This window comes from Salmo salar, chromosome 17, assembly GCF_965601325.2.
Source record: "Salmo salar chromosome 17, fSalSal1, whole genome shotgun sequence".
Classification (NCBI taxonomy): Eukaryota; Metazoa; Chordata; class Actinopteri; order Salmoniformes; family Salmonidae; genus Salmo; species Salmo salar.
The window spans coordinates 72751392-72767529 of record NC_138307.1 but is presented as its reverse complement, the minus strand read 5'-3'; the positions used below and the strand labels follow the sequence as shown (position 1 = coordinate 72767529).

General features: G+C 41.0%; 1 long non-coding RNA gene across 1 annotated transcript; it reads right to left on the bottom strand.

The window, feature by feature from the left end:
• Positions 1-13580: 13580 nt before the first annotated feature.
• Positions 13581-14676, bottom strand: LOC145861420 (uncharacterized). Its single transcript, XR_014381216.1, has 3 exons — positions 14529-14676; positions 13802-14439; positions 13581-13668 (listed from the first exon to the last, which is right to left on the bottom strand). It is a non-coding gene; the product is annotated as an uncharacterized LOC145861420 (long non-coding RNA).
• Between the last annotated feature and the right edge of the window lie 1462 nt (positions 14677-16138).

Sequence of the window (16138 nt, the reverse complement as noted above, 5' to 3'; positions counted from 1 at the left end):
TACCCAATTTTAACTACAGCCATATCGAAGCTCACTGGACTTTTTTCAAGTGAAATGTTTTAAAGTGTACATTTATGTAAGGTGTTTATGTCGTGTCTGCGACCTAACTATTTGAACATTGATTGATGAGTAGTTATGGGATGCCTATTATGCTGCCTAGTTATGGGATGCTGATTGCTCATCTAAGATTGAACTATGAACATTTGAACCTTGACTGAGTGCCTAGTTATTGCACACTGATGGTAGATCGGGCTATGATCATGATGTAATATGAGAGATGATGAGCTATGACAAGGATTGCATTCTCAAGTGCCTTGCTCATACAGAATGATGGATGTTTTTGCCCACTACTAATTATTCTCAATGTGTGCACTGCATTGTGAAGCCAGACGTGGAGACGACCCAAAGACGACACAGGTCGTAGGTCACGTGCTTCATGCACATCAAGGATTTACATTAAAGTCTGAAAGGCACCTGCCCATAGAGCAAGTCAGGAGTATTTTTTTGGTTACCTGAAGATTGGATCACTTGCCTGAAAATGTAAATGAGCTGTTTATACTCAGAAGTGCCTTTTAACTACACATAGGGGTGGACTCATGTATTTTGGTTGTTATGTAAAAGAAATCTCAGAACAGGCTCAACTAGCCTGACTGCCATACATTGTCTGTCTTTCACTACACTTAAATGTAGAGGAACCAGAAAGATTTGTTTTAGGTTAGGACTACTGGAGTTAGTTTCAGTTGGCTTGAATTCACTTTTTTATATCACCGGCCCAATGATGCTACCTCAGAGCAGTGGGGCTAACTCAGAGCAGTGGGGCTACCTCAGAGCAGTGGGGCTACCTCAGAGCAGTGGGGCTACCTCAGAGCAGGCTTAACTTGCTTGACTGGTCAGTTCACTTTCCCCAGGAGGCAATAGGACAATCCTTACCGTCAATCCCTGCACATTTAGACATTGCTCCATCCAGTGCCCTCTGGTTTACTGGCTGTGATGCTGACTCTGTGTTGAAGAAAGAGGTGGGGTTCATGTGTTCAAAATGCCTTGAATCCCACAATATAATTTCCGTGATTTAGTGCTTCCAACCCCTTTGAAAAATTGAGTGTTTGAGCTGCATTGCATGAGTCTATTTATTCTGCATCTATTGAGACCAACCATATGTCTGTGTGACTAACGGGGGCTGAGCTAGAGCAGTGCTTGTGAGACCAGGGCAGACCCTGAAAACGGTTCTTCTCACAAAAACGTCTATAAAGTCTGAAGGGTTTGAGCTACAAATGATTACTGCTTTATTTTTATGAAATAGACTCCATTCTGAGTTGTGTGCTTGTCTTAATTATGAATATCTTTCTTTTACCGCAGTCGTACCCTGTACCTACCCTCTAAGCAGGGCCGGCCCGCTCATTAGGCAGGAATATTTTTATATCTTTATTTGACCTTTATTTAACCAGGTAGGCAAGTTGAGAACAAGTTCTCATTTGCAACTGCGATCTGGCCAAGATAAAGCATAGCAATTCGACACATACAACAACACAGAGTTACACATGGAATAAACAAAACATACAGTTAATAATACAGTACAAAAAAAGAAAACAAAAAGTCTATATACAGTGAGTGCAAATGAGGTAAGATAAGGGAGATAAGGCAATAAATAGGCCATGGTGGCGAAGTAATTACAATATAGCAATTAAACACTGGAATGGTAGATGTGCAGAAGATGAATGTGCAAGTAGAGATACTGGGGTGCAAAGGAGCAAGATAAATAAAATAAATACAGTAAGGGGATGAGGTAGATAGATGGGCTGTTTACAGATGGGCTATGTACAGGTGCAGTGATCTGTGAGCTGCTCTGACAGCTGGTGCATAAAGCTAGTGAGGGAGATATGAGTCTCCAGCTTCAGTAATTTTTGCAGTTCGTTCCAGTCACTGGCAGCAGAGAACTGGAAGGAAAGGCGACCAAAGGAGGAATTGGCTTTGGGGGTGACCAGTGAAATATACCTGCTGGAGCCCGTGCTACGAGTGGGTTGCTGCTATGGTGACCAGTGAGCTGAGATAAGGCGGGGCTTAACCTAGCAGAGACTAGATAACCTGTAGCCAGTGGGTTTGGCGACATGTATGAAGCGAGGGCCAACCAACGAGAGCGTACAGGTCGCAGTGGTGGGTAGTGTATGGGGCTTTGGTGACAAAACGGATGGCACTGTGATAGACTGCATCCAATTTGTTGAGTAGAGTGTTGGAGGCTATTTTATAGATGACATCGCCGAAGTCGAGGATCGGTAGGATGGTCAGTTTTACGAGGGTATGTTTGGCAGCATGAGTGAAGGATGCTTTGTTGCGATATAGGAAGCCAATTCTAGATTTCATTTTGGATTGGAGATGCTTAATGTGAGTCTGGAAGGAGAGTTTACAGTCTAACCAGACACCCAGGTATTTGTAGTTGTCCACGTATTCTAAGTCAGAGCCGTCCAGAGTAGTGATGCTGGACGGGTGGTTGGTGCGGGCAGTGATCGATTGAATAGCATGCATTTAGTTTTTCTTGCATTTAAGAGCAGTTGGAGGCCACGGAAGGAGAGTTGCATGGCATTGAAGCTCGTCTGGAGGTTAATTAACACAGTGTCCAAAGAGGGGCCAGAAGTATACAGATTAGTGTCTTATTCGTAGAGATGGATCAGAGAATCACCAGCAGCAAGAGCGAAATCATTGATGTATACAGAGAAGAGAGTCAGCCCGAGAATTGAACCCTATGGCACCCCCATAGAGACTGCCAGAGGTCCGGACAACAGGTCCTCCAATTTGACACACTGAACTCTATCAGAGAAGTAGTTGGTAAACCAGACGAGGCAATCATTTGAGAAACCAAGGCTGTCGAGTCTGCCAATAAGAATGTGGTGATTGACAGAGTCGAATGCCTTGGCCAGGTCGATGTATACGGCTGCACAGTAATGTCTCTTATCGATGGCTGAGGTGCACCCATGACCAGCTCTGAAACCAGATTGCATAGCGGAGAAGGTACGGTGGGATTCAAAATGGTCGGTAATCTGTTTGTTAACTTCGCTTTCGAAGACCTTAGAAAGACAGGGTAGGATAGATATAGGTCTGTAGCAGTTTGGGTCTAGAGTGTCACCCCCTTTGAAGAGGGGGATGACCGTGGCAGCTTTCCAATCTTTGGGAATCTCAGACGATACGAAAGAGAGGTTGAACAGGCTAGTAATAGGGGTTGCAACAATTTCAGCAGATAATTTTACAAAGATAGTGTCCAGATTGTCAAGCCCGGCTGATTTGTAGGGGTCCAGATTTTGCAGCTCTTTCAGAGCATCAGCTATCTGGATTTGGGTGAAGGAGAAATGGTGGGGGCTTTGGCGGGTTGCTGTGGAGGGTGCCGGGCAGTTGACCGGGGTAGCGATAGCCAGGTGGAAAGCATGGCCAGCCGTAGAGAAATGCTTGTTGAAATTCTCAATTATAGTGGATTTATCGGTGGTAACAGTGTTTCCTAGCCTCAGAGCAGTGGGCAGCTGGGAGGAGGTGCTCTTATTCTCCATGGACTTTACAGTGTCCCAGAACTTTTTTGAGTTTGTACTACAGGATGCAAATTTCTGTTTGAAAAAGCTAGTCTTAGCATTCCTAACTGCCTGTGTATATTTGTTCCTAACTTCCCTGAAAAGTTACATATCACAGGGGCTGTTCGATGCTAATGCAGAACGCCACAGGATGCTTTTGTGCTGGTCAAGGGCAGACAGGTCTGAAGTGAACCAAGGACTATATCTATTCCTAGTTCTACATTTTTTGAATGGGGCATGCTTATTTAAGATGGTGAGGAAGGCACTTTTAAAGAATAACCAGGCATCCTCTACTGACGGGATGAGGTCAATGTCATTCCAGGATACCCCGGTCAGGCCGATTGGAAAGGCCTGCTCGCAGAAGTGTTTTAGGGAGCGTTTGACAGTGATGAGGGGTGGTCGTTTGGTCGCAGACCCATTACGGATGCAGTCAATGAGGCAGTGATCGCTGAGATAGAAAACAGCAGAGGTGTATTTGGACGACGAGTTAGTTAGGATGATGTCTATGAGGGTGCCCGTGTTTACGGATTTGAGGTTGTACCTGGTAGGTTCATTGATAATTTGTGTGAGATTGAGAGCATCAAGCTTAGGTTGTAGAATGGCCGGGGTGTTAAGCATGTCCCAGTTTAGGTCACCTAGTAGCACGAGCTCAGAAGATAGATGGGGGGCAATGAATTCACATATGGTGTCGAGGGCACAGCTGGGGGCAGAGGGTGGTCTATAGCAAGCGGCAACAGTGAGAGACTTGTTTCTGGAAAGGTGCATTTTTAGAAGTAGAAGCTCGAATTGTTTGGGTACAGACTTGGATAGAAATACAGAACTCTTATGCTGCCGTCTATGGAAGCACATGAAACCGCATTCATAAAATGCGGTTTCAGGCGACACTGTAGGCTACGTTATACCGTAAATTTGATTGGACTGATCATGTCAACATCATACTTTCCAAATCTTAGCTAGCATGCTAGCTAGCAAGACAAGCATTCATCATCATGAATCACATTGACAATCTACTGGGAAATACTTTCCAATCCTTGTCATATGAAGATAAATTATAAATAAAACATCTCTTTGCTCATCGGCCACTGGACATAAACATTACACGACAAGTTGAAAATCACAAATTCAACAATGAGTGGTTTGGAAGGAATCAGTGGCTAATTGCAAGTGCCGCAAAGCAATCACTATTTTGCTTTCCCTGCCTGCTATTCGGTGGAGATGGTGTGTGGTCCAAGTCTAGGTTTAAGGTTTGAAAACATCTTTCTGAAAGGGTCTCATTATCAAGCTTAAAAGGATAAACATTCACACGCAACACTATGGGCCAGAAAAGGTTGAAATCATTGGCCATGCACCAATCCAGCATGACTTCATCCAGAGAATGCCAGACTTTGATGACAAAGTTTCATGATGACAAAGTTTGCCCACAAGAGGGACTGCCATGCCACCTTCCTGTTCAAGTGAGCACAGCACAACAATGGTGAGTCCAAAAATATTTATTGTAAACTGCTGCATAAATTATGTAGTATGCCAGGGAGATATGTAAACTGTAGCTGAGAAAGTAACACTTACTGTATGTTGTGTAGTATGCCGGTAGCCCATGTGTCACCATAAGAACTTGTTCCCTCTCCCCCTCAAAACTTAGCTGAATGTTCTGACGGGTGGTGCACCTGTAGCCAATAGCCAGTTTTAGAGAACTGTCATCATTGAATATTGTAGGAGCTTTTATTGTCTGCTTATATGCCCCTGTTATTTATCCTACGGTTCTGACTTGGTGTATAGGGAGAATACTGTAAGAACGGCCCATTCTGTTGCTGTCCATTTCAAAAGTGCTGAAACAAATAGGCATATCAACTACGTCCATTTAAACTCGCTCATTAATGTCTTAATCAAAATGATGGCTTCCCTCTTATCCGCTCATTGTTCCCTTATGCTGTATTTTGTACATCTCAATTGTTATGTTGCTTATATAGGTCTATCTCATTAGTATATTGTTCATAATTTTAGGTAATTTTTGACTTATGCATTTAATTGTTTTGCTTACTTTGTGTATTATAATTAGCTCAGGTGTTTTTCTCCATGAGGAGGGGACACTATACAATGTTGTTGGGTCTGTAACCATGTTTGCCAGTGACAGTCTCTTTCCATTCAAATATTTATTTTCAACAAAAAGTTTGTTTATAGACCCATGTAATTCCAGTTGATTTTGCAAGTGTTGTTTTGTTTGCTCAATGCGCTGTCTGAGAGTCGGTATATTGCCTATAAAAGTGCATCCTCGTGATTGTATTTTCCTTCCTTTTTAGACCACAAAGGCCTAATAAAATACTTCAAATGGTAGGCTAACCGTCTCTCTCTCTCTCTCTCTCTCTCTCTCTCTCTCTGTGTGTGTGTGTGGTGATTTAAAGAAGAGTAAAGGTATTAACCTCTCTAGGGCCAGTGGGACGATTTCGTCCCACCTACGTAACAGCCAGTGGAATCCCGGGGCGCGTTATTCAAATACCTTAGAAATGCTATTACTTCAATTTCTCAAACAAATGACTATTTTACACCATTTTAAGGCCTCAGCACATTGCTGAATTTATCTGAACTAACATCTGAATTTCAGTCAGTGTCCATTTTGAAAGTACTGAAGGAATAGGCCTACCTCGTCGCAGCTCGTTTGCTAATGATCAGAACAAACATGATTCATTTACTGAACATGAATGTAATAATGTTTGTGTATGGTTCAAAGTCTAAACTCATGTCGGCATTCACTATTATTGAAGCAGATAGTGATTCTTATCAAGTTACACAAATCCACAAGGAATCAATGTAAACCATATTTATTTAAGCAAATCAGCCATATCAGCTATGTTTTAAAAAATGCAGTAAATTAGGCCGAATGAACTGTATTGCTGCCAGACGAGGCTCAGCCTGGTCTCATAAACGTAAGTCTGGGACACTCAAATGAGTATGATATGTTAGGTTTGGTATGACATATGATTACTTAAGTCTGGGTGGATGGGTGGGCGTATAACGCGTTTGAATCTCATCACGGCTAGCTTTAGCAATTTAGCTAATTAGCAACTTCAACTACTTACTATTTATTAGGTACTTTAAAACTACTGAACATGTTAGCTAACCCTTCGCCTAACCTTAAACCTTTTAGCTAACCGTTCCCCTAATCTTAACCCTTTAACCTAACTCCTAAACTTAATCCCTAACCTAGCCTAGCTAACATTAGTCTGCTAGCTAACGTTAGCCACCTAACCAGAATATGTAACACATTGTACGCTTTGCAAATTCGTAAAATATAATACAAATTATAATTCGTAACATATCGTGTGAAAATGGTAATGGACATCCACAAATGAATAAATCCCATACGAAATGTAACATATCGTACTAAATAGTGGTCTCGGATTTACGTACAGAATAATACTAATTACTCTGAGACCAGGTTGCCAGGCTCCGCTGATAGCCAGGTGTATTGGTGGTAAGGATTCACTCCATGGTGCTGAAAGGAAAGCTCTGCTGTCGGGATAGCTTTATGTAGGCCCTAGTTTGTGGGCACTGTCTGTCACCCTTATACTGCAATTAATGGATTGTTTAATGCAGTGGTGTAAAGTATTTAAGTAAAAATACTTTAAAGTACTACTTAAGTATTTTGGGGGGTATCTGTACTTTACTTTACTATTTATATTTTTGCCAACTTGTACTTTTACTTCACTACATTCCTAAAGAAAATAATGTGCTTTTACTCCATACATTTTCCCTGACACCCAAAAGCAAATAGTCCGATTCACACCCTGATCAGAGAACATCCCTGGTCATCCCTACTGCCTCTGAACTGGTGGACTCACTAAACACACATGTATTGTTTGTAAATGTTGTCTCAGTGTTCAAGTGTGACCCTAGCGATCCGTCAATTTATTGTGCCGTCTGGTTTGCTTAAAATAAGGAATTTTTACTTGTACTTTTGATACTTATGTACATTTTAGCAATTCCATTTACTTTTAATACTTAAGTATATTTCAAACCAAATACTTTTAGACTTTTAATCAAGTAGTATTTTACTTGGTGACTTTCACTTGAGTCATTTTCTATTAAGGTATCTTTACTTTTACTCAAGTATGACAATTGAATACCTTTTACACCACTGGTTTAATGTTGTGTTGTGTCGTGGCGTTGCTGGAATGTATCTAAAACAATTTGTTCAGTTTGCCCCACCAACATGTACAGTCGTGGCCAAACATTTTGAGAATGACACAAATATAAATTTTCAAAGTCTGCTGCCTCAGTGTCTTTAGATATTTTTGTCAGATGTTACTATGGAACACTGAAGTATAATAAAGCATTTCATAAGTGTCAAAGGCTTTTATTGACAATTACATTAAGTTGATGCAGAGTCAATATTTGCAGTGTTGACCCTTCTTTTTCAAGACCTCTGCAATCCACCCTGGCATGCTGTTAATTAACTTCTGAGCCACATCCTGACTCATCGCAGCCCATTCTTGCATAATCAATGCTTGGAGTTTGTCAGAATTTGTGGGTTTTTGTTTGTCCACCCGCCTCTTGAGGATTGCCCACAAGTTCTCAATGGGATTAAGGTCTGGGGAGTTTCCTGGCAATGGTCCCAAAATATCGATGTTTTGTTCCCCGAGCCACTTAGTTGCCACTTTTGCCTTATGGCAAGGTGCTCCATCATGCTGGAAAAGGCAGTGTTTGTCACCAAACTGTCCCTGGATGGTTGGGAGAAGAAGTTGCTCTCGGAGGATGTGGTAGATACCATTTTTTATTCATGGCTGTGTTCTTAGGCAAAATTGTGAGTGAGCCCACTCCCTTGGCTGAGAAGCAACCCCAAACATGAATGGTCTCAGGATGCTTTACTGTTGGCATGACACAGGACTGATGGTAGCGCTCTCCTTGTCTTCTCCGGACAAGCTTTTTTCCGGATGCCCCAAACAATCGGAAAGGGGATTCATCAGAGAAAATGACTTTACCCCAATCCTCAGCAGTCCGATCCCTGTACCTTTTGCAGAATGTTAATCTATCCCTGATGTTTTTCCTGGAGAGAAGTGGTTTCTTTGCTGCCCTTCTTGACACCAGGCTATCCTCCAAAAGTCTTTGCCTCACTGTGCGTGCAGATGCACTCACACCTGCCTGCTGCCATTCCTGAGCAAGCTCTGTACTGGTGGTGCCCAGATCCCGCAGCTGAATCAACTTCAGGAGATGGTCCTGGCGATTGCTGGACTTTCTTGGTCGCCCTGAAGCCTTCTTCACAACAATTGAACCGCTCTCCTTGAAGTTCTTGATGATCCGATAAATGGTTGATTTAGGTGCAATCTTAATGGCAGCAATATCCTTGCCTGTGAAGCCCTTTTTGTGCAAAGCAATGATGCCAGCACGTGTTTCCTTGCAGGTAACCATGAATGACAGAGGAAGAACAATGATTCCAAGCACCACCCTCCTTTTGAAGCTTCCAGTCTGTTAAACGAACTCAATCAGCATGACAGAGTGATCTCCAGCCTTGTCCTCGTCAACACTCACACCTGTGTTAATGAGAGAATCACTGACATGATGTCAGCTGGTCCTTTTGTGGCTGGGCTGAAATGCAGTGGAAATGTGGGGGATTCAGTTCATTTGCATGGCAAAGAGGGACTTTGCAATTAATTGCAATTCATCTGATCACTCTTCACAACATTCTGGAGTATATGCAAATTGCCATCATACTAACTGAGGCAGCAGACTTTGAGAGTGGTTACATTTGTCTAGCTACATACCTCAGATGTTTACCAAAACAAGTGGTGGGATGTCTGTGTACTACAAACTGTAGCTTTAAAGGACATCCAACTTTTACATATTTTACCTTACACTGTCTACACATTTCTTTATAAGTCTATTATATGTTTAGATCTGATTTCACTTGCCAGAATTGATATATGTATCTATTTAAGTGTTTCTGTAAAGAGCTTCACAAAGAATGTACAGTAAGTATAAGATTTATACATAAAGAATAATAAGTATAAGTTATTACTACAACTGGAGGGGAAAAGGGTGGAACTATTCACATAGTTCAGTAGCAACCTTACCTGGTATAAACACTACCCGCAGAGTTGACCCCAAAGACACTACCATCAGTTGCCACCTCAATCATGGAAAGCTTGCCTTCAATGTGACTCCACCCCTTGTTTTGGCAGTCTTGATTCAGCTGGAAACAAACAGATTCAATCAGGGTTTTAGGACAATTTCAACAGTTATAATATGAAACAGTTTTAAAATAACTGACACTCTCCATCCTCTACTACTCTACTCCAGCTCTCCCACTCTTTCCCAGATCTTACACTCATTAAGTAGATATCATCATTCTTGTTGACTGCCCAGCACCCAAAGGGTCCGCAGCTGTAGTACTTCACAGCTCCTGGCAATCCTGTCCATGGAAGGGGTGAGCCTGGACCCTTGTAGCCAACTGTGGCACTACTTGTCAGACAGAATGGAGTATCGTTCATGTTAGCCCCCACAATAAACTGTTCACCTCCAGCATCCAACTGTTTCAGAAGGCCTGAAGACCACAAAGACAGACTGACACACAGACAATCAAACAAGTAGCACTTATGTGTGAGTACTGCAAAATGACTTGCAATAACAATGTTAAACTTGTAAAACATGAATAATTTTTCCAAGAACACCCTGATGGTATCAGGAAAGCTAAGAAGCATGTGTCTTCTGGATAAATATTGAGCAATGCTCTCCACTTACCTGCAGCTTGCACTCAGTTACCGGTGACATACTTGTAGATTGAGTTGGCCTTGTTGATTAAACAGCATGATCATTACACAGGTGCTGGGGAGAATAAAAGGTCAGTTTTGTCACACAACACAATGTCACAGATATCTCATGTTTTGAGGGAGCGTGCACTTGACAAGCTGACTGCAGTAATGTTCACCAGAGCTGCTGCAAGATCATTTTATGTTAATTTCTCTACCATAAGCCGCCTCCAAAGTCTTTTTAGAGAATTTGTCAGTATCTCCATCTGGCCTAATGCAGTCCATCTGTATGCCTTTGTGTGGGCGAGCGGTTTGCAGTGAAACGAGTGCAGGTAGGGTTATGGTATGCGCAGGCATAAGCTACAGACAACGAACACAAGTGCATTTTATCGATGGCAATTTCAATGTAAAGAAATACCATGATGACATCCTGAGGCCCATTGTGAGGCCCACTTTTTTTTATGGCATCTGTGACCAACAGATTCATATCTGTATTCCCAGTCATGTGAAATCCATAGATTAGGACCTAATGATTTCCTAAAATGAACTGTAACTCAGTAAAATCTTTGAAATTGTTGCATGTTTTTGTTCAGTATAGATAGCTACAATAGTTGTCTTGGTAACCAAACAGAGACTTACCAGTTTAGCTAACCAAACCATCAGTTGTGGCCTGCTATTATGATAATCAAATTCAACAATGCCAATAATGTTTTGAATTGAACTTTTGTAGGTTCAAAAGCAGCTCAAATGTAGAACATGTAAGAATGAACTTGCCATTGAATTGTAATGTTTTGATATACCGTTCGTTAGAGAGAAATAATGCACGCTCTAGAATGCCCTTCAAGACAATTAAAAACGAGTATTCGAAGATGCCATGATATAAGTGATTTTAAAGCTTCCGTTGTTTTCCTTTGTGACCCTCCTACTGTACTTGGTAGGTGGTATATTTGTAGAGTTGTTTGATAAGGTTGCTAAGCACCAAAGTGTTATAGTCTGGCACATGAGGAATTGAAAAGTTGTATGGTTGAGAGGGATGAGGCAAAAGAGATAGCAAATAGGTCTGGCTGTAATACCGATTGGCAAACATACCATAAATAGAGAAATCATGTGACTAAACTGAATAGAAAGAAGAAGAAACTACACTATGAAACAAAGATAAATAGCTTAAAGAATTATAGTAAAATGTTTTGGAGTTCCTTCAATGAAAATTTGGGCAAAAAGGCAAACTCCTCTCCATCATTCATTGAATCAGATTGCTCATTCATCACAAAACCCACCTGTATTGCCAACTACTTTAATGAATTTTTCATTGGCAAGAATAGCAAACTTAGGCATGACATGCCAGAATTTTATTTTTTATTTTTTGTCTATCAACAATGACAAGTCACCGAGGTCTGACAACTTGGATGGAAAATTACTTAGGATAATAGCGGACGATATTGCCACTCCTATTTGCCGTATCTTCATTAGAAAGTGTGCGCCCTCAGGCTTGGAGGGAAGAAAAAGTTATTCCCCTAACTAAAAATAGTAAAGCCAACTAGCTAACGTTAGACATTTAGCCAGAATGTGTAACATATTGTACGCTTTGCACATTTTTAACATATACTACCAATTGTAATTCGTAACATATCATACTAAATGGTAATGGACATCCACAAATGAATACATCCCATACAAAATGTAACATATCATACTAAATTGAGTGGATCGGATTTACGTACAGAATAATACTAAATACTCTGAGACCAGGTTGCCAGGCTCCGCTGAGAGCTAGGTGTAGTGGTGGTAAGCATTCTCTCCATGGTGCTGAAAGGAAGCTCTGCTGTTGGGATAGCTTTATGTAGGGCCTAACAGTTTGTGGGCAGTTTGTGTTGTGCAGTGGCTTTGCTGGCATGTATCTAAAAAAAAATTGGTTGAGTTTGCCCCACCAAGATTTCGATGCTAAAATCACCACTGGCAGAGCAACCTAAAATCCCTCTGTTCAATATCATAAAAAAAAACAATAACACAGAAATTACAATAGTTTCAAAATGAATGCTTTATTTTTGCAGGAAATGATTATATAATGAGATAATAAACAATGACAAGGATTCCATCCAATCCTATTGATGACCTCTGAAGCACAGCAAAACCCATGTGGATTGTGAGCAACATGACCATGCCCTAGTTTACACTACACTTAAATAGCCTCCATGGCAAAGATCTATTGAAGTGTTAATCAAGGAGTGGTCAAGAAAATATAACATCTTCATTGATATTTTTTTAAATGGCAATAAGATAATTGAAGAACTGAAAATAATAGGTAGAGCAATAGGTTTTAAAATGAAGGATTTTTATGAACTAATGAACTAAAGGCTTTTCCAGAAAGAGAGATCAATGAGTTCGCAAGTGAACTTTAGACACATCCCGAACGGCCTTCAGCTACAGAGAAGAGGCTAATGTGTGCACACCATGGTGCCGCCAGACTTGGAGACGACCCAAAGACGGCCCAGGTCGTAGGTCACGTGGCCCATGAGCATGCCCATTGGGATATTGCTCCATCCGGTGCCCTCTGGTTTACTGGCTGTGATGCCGTCTCTGTGTTGAAGAAAGGGTTGGGGTTCATGTTTTAAAGCTTATCCATTTTTTTTAAGTACATCCATTTTTGGACTTTAATAATTAAATATAGCCATAGATTTTTGAAGAATATAACTTCTGCATCTTGAGCTTTATTCAACCACATTAGAAGCCAAAATGTAAGCTTTTACTCAATTGTTTGTAAACAATGTTATTGTAAACAAACAATGTTTAGCTTTAAAAGAAAATATAAACTTTTTTTTTTTTTAAATAAAAAAATTGTTGTGTCTTTGCATCCGTAGCTCCATGTATGAATGTGAGAGTGGTTACATTTCTCTAACTACATTCCTCAGCTGTTTACCAGAACAAGTGGTGGGGTGTCTGGGAAGTTGTTGTTTTTTATCCCAAACTGTAGCTTTACAGGACATCCAACTTTTACATATTTTATCATACACTGTCTACACATTTCTTAATAAGTCCTATAAGTTTAGATCTGATTATATTTAACTGATTTTATTTATGTACCTACAATATTTTAGTTTTTGTGTAAGGAGATTCACATAGCATGTACTGTAAGGATCAGAGTTATAATTAAAGGTATACCATTATTATTCTAAGTTATTATTACAAGTCATTTTCAAGTTAATACTGTTGGGGGGGGGGGGGTGGTGGACCATACACATAGTTCAGTAGCAACCTTACCTGGTATAAACACTACCCGCAGAGTTGACCCCAAAGACACTACCATCAGTTGCCACCTCAATCATGGAAAGCTTGCCATCAATGTGACTCCACCCGTTGTTTTGGCAGTCTTGATTCAGCTGGAAACAAACAGATTCAATCAGGGTTTTAGGACAATTTCAACAGTTATAATATGAAACAGTTTTAAAATAACTGACACTCTCCATCCTCTACTACTCTACTCCAGCTCTCACACTCTTTCCCAGATCTTACACTCATTAAGAAAATATCATCATTCTTGTTGACTGCCCAGCACCCAAAGTGTCCGCAGCTGTAGTACTTCACAGCTCCTGGCAATCCTGTCCATGGAAGGGGTGAGCCTGGACCCTTGTAGCCAACTGTGGCACTACTTGTCAGACAAAATGGAGTATCGTCCATGTTAGCCCCCACAACAAACTGGTTACCTCCAGCATCCAACTGTTTCAGAAGGCCTGAAGACCACAAAGACAGACAGACGGACGGACAAGCAAACAAGGAGCACATATCTGTGAGTACTGCCAAATTACCTACAAGTTACAATTTAAAATATCAATCGTTTTTTCAACAGCCTGATGGTTTCAGGAAAGCTAATAAGCAGGTGTCCTCTGGATAAATATTGAGTAATGCTCTCCACTTACCTGCAGCTTGAACCCAGTTACCGGCCACATACTTGTAGATTGCATAGTCCTTGTTGACACCCCAGATCCCTGCTGGTCCTACAGTGATATGCTTCAGGGAACCAGGCAGACGGATCCATTTATCACCTACCAGGTAGTAGGGGATTTGACTTGTGTCCGTAGCAACCACTTGCCCCAGTCCTGCATCGATCTGCATCAGATTCTTGATGTTTACTACCTCCTGACAGTCCCATGCTATGGAGACAAAGACATATGAGTAGAGTATACCAAGAAAAACTTCAACTCCAAGTTGATCAAGCATGTTTCAGATGATGGTAACTTACCATGACTGATGGTCAGGAAACAGAGGACCAATAGGACGGCTGCAGTGGCTCTCATGATGTCTATGTAGATCTACAGTATACGTTTGGTTGTACACCAGACTTCAATTGTCCCATTGGAAGACTTTGCGCTTTTATAGCCCTGCACACAGCTGTCAGCAATGATGGCTCCTGTTCCACCTGTTTAGCGAAGACTTGATGGTGTCCGGTGTCTGGGAGAGGGGAGAGGAGAGTTCCTTTGTTCTTCTCACGTTTTCTCTGTTTACATTTTGAAATACAGTGCCTATAGAAAGTCCACACCCACCTTGGATTTCTTCAGATTGTATTCACAAAGTGGGATTAAAACGGATATAATAGCAATATAATGACAATTTTATCGTCAACAACCTACACAAAATACTCTGTAGTGTCAAAGTGAAAGAAATCTAATATACTTTGAAATGAATGCAAAATAAAACACAAATGTACCTCGATTATATAAGTTTTCACCCCCCTGAGAGGGAAGTGTTATTTTTACTGTACTTTTTGGTACCTTTTTGAATAATGTATTGTATGGTTGTATTTTACATGTCTGCTGGACTCGTAAGCTTTTCAAATAAACTTTTGTCCAGGTTCTAAACGTGTCCAGGTTCTAAAACACTGGACCAGTGGGTATCTGGATGTCGTGGCGGTCCACAGTGGTTCTTCCTGTTCACCTTACAGTGAAATGCTTAATTACAAGCCCTTAACCAACAAACTAGTTGAAATAAATAAGTATTAAGTAAAAAATGGATAAGTAAAAAATAAAAATAATAAATAATTAAAGAGCAGCAGTAAAATAACAGTAGTGAGGCTATATAGAGGGGGTACCGGTACATAGTCAATGTGTAGCACAGGTTAGTCGAGGTAATTGAGGTGGCAGTCTGAAGGATGAATCTGGGTTTGGCGGATGCCAGGAGAGAGTTACCTGCCCGAATGCATATTGCCAACTGTAAAGTTTGGTGGAGGAGAAATAATGGTCTGGGGGTGGTTTTCGTGGTTTGGGTTAGGCCCCACTATGTTATATAGTTTATGTAAAGGTGTTGTGGATCATGGCTAGACTGCAATTTGCAAGTGTTGCCACAGATTTCCAAGCAGACTTAACTCAAAACTGTAACTTGGCCACTCAGGAACATTCACTGTCTTCTTGGTAACCAACCAATGTAGATGTGTCTTAGTGTTGTCTTAGTGCCGCCCCCGGCAAGATGCCTCCCTGGGCGGCTGTCCATGTCGCCTATACCTAAATCCGCCACTGTATGTATGGGGGACAGAGGAAGGGTCAGCCCCCTATTATTTCACACAGAGTGAGTCCATATAACTTATGTGATTTGTTAAGCCACATTTTACTTTTGAACTACTTACGCAACAACTATATTTTAGTTCATTAATGGTTATTAATTTGTAAAACATTTCAGATTAGTTTTTTTTACTTTGACATTATGGAGTATTCATGGAGTATTTTGTGTAGATAAATGACAAAAACTATACAATTACATATTTTTCAATCCCACTTTGTAACACAACAAAATGGAGGTGTAGACTTTCTTTAGGCCTGTACGTTTGCTGTGTCAACCTACAGTAAATCACAAGCGCTG